At 37.2% G+C, this 1496-nt stretch overlaps 1 protein-coding gene across 6 annotated transcripts in view; it reads right to left on the bottom strand.

The window, feature by feature from the left end:
• The window catches only part of ENTPD1 (ectonucleoside triphosphate diphosphohydrolase 1), a 107052-nt gene that overhangs the window by 20741 nt on the left and 84815 nt on the right, over positions 1 to 1496 (bottom strand). The window lies entirely within an intron of this gene.

Raw genomic sequence — 1496 nt, 5'->3', positions numbered from 1 at the left:
GCATGACACCCTCAAGGTCCATCCACTTTCCTACAAATGGCCATATGTCATTCCCTCTCATTGCCATGTAGTACTCCATTGTGTATATATACCACATCTTCTTGATCCACTCATCAGGTGATGGACATTTAGGCTTTTACCTTCTTTTCAAGTGCACATGGCACATTCTTAAAGATTGACCACATACTGGGGCATAAAGCAGCCCTATAACTATAAACGAATAGAGATCATACCATGCACACTTTCAGATCACAATGCTATGAAACTTGAAATTAACCACAGAAAAAAGTTTGGAAAATCTCCAAAAATGTGGAGGTTAAAAACCACCCTACTAAAGAAAGATTGTGTTAATCAGGCAATCAGAGAAGAAATTAAAAAATATATGGAAACCAACGAAAATGAAAATACAACAATCCAAAATCTCTGGGATGCAGCAAAGGCAGTCCTAAGAGGAAAGTATATTGCAATCCAGGCCAATCTCAACAAACGAGAAAAAGCGCAAATTCAAAATTTAACAGAGCACCTACTGGAACTAGAAGGGAAGCAGCAAGAGCACCCCAAACCCAGCAGAAGAAAAGAAATAATAAAGATCAGGGCAGAAATAAACAATATAGAATCCAAAAGAACAGTTGAGCAGATCAATGAAACCAAGAGTTGGTTCTTTGAAAAAATAAAAAAATCGATAAACCTCTAGCCAGGCTCCTCAGAAAGAAAAGAGAGAGCACCCAGATAGACAAAATCATGAATGAAAAAGGATCTATTACAACCAATCCATTAGAAATACAAGCAATCATCAGAGATTACTATGAAGAATTATATGCCAACAAACTGGACAACACAGAAGATATGGACAAATTCCTAAATACACATGCACTGCCAAAATTCAAACAGGAAGGATAGAAAGCATGAATAGAGCAATAACCAGTGAAGAAATCGAATCCGTTATCAAAAATTTCCCAACGAATAAAAGCCCAGGGCCAGATGGCTTCCCAGGGGAATTGTACCAGACATTTAAAGCAGAGCTCATATCCATTCTTCTCAAACTATTCCAAACAATAGAAATAGAAGGAAAGCTTCCAAACTCATTCTACGAAGCCAGCATCATCTTGATACCCAAACCAGACAGAGACCCAGCCAAAAAAGAGAACTACAGACCAATATCCTTAATGAATACAGATGCAAAAATACTCAACAAGATACTAGCAAATCGAATTCAACAGCACATAAAAAGAATTATCCATCATGATCAAGTGGGATTCATTACTGGGTTACAGGGCTGGTTCAATATTTGCAAATCCATCAATGTGATCCATCACATTAACAAAAGAAAGGATAAAAACCGTATGATCCTGTCGATAGATGCAGAAAAAGCATTTGACAAAATACAGCACCCTTTCTTAATAAAAACCCTTGAGAAAGTCGGAATAGAAGGAACTTACCTAAACATTATAAAAGCAGTTTATGAAAAGCCCACAGCCAATATTATCCTCAATGGG

This window comes from Suricata suricatta, chromosome 2 (assembly GCF_006229205.1).
Source record: "Suricata suricatta isolate VVHF042 chromosome 2, meerkat_22Aug2017_6uvM2_HiC, whole genome shotgun sequence".
Taxonomy (NCBI): Eukaryota; Metazoa; Chordata; class Mammalia; order Carnivora; family Herpestidae; genus Suricata; species Suricata suricatta.
The sequence above is the reverse complement of the archived record's forward strand: the minus strand, read 5'-3'. Positions and strand labels throughout refer to the sequence as shown.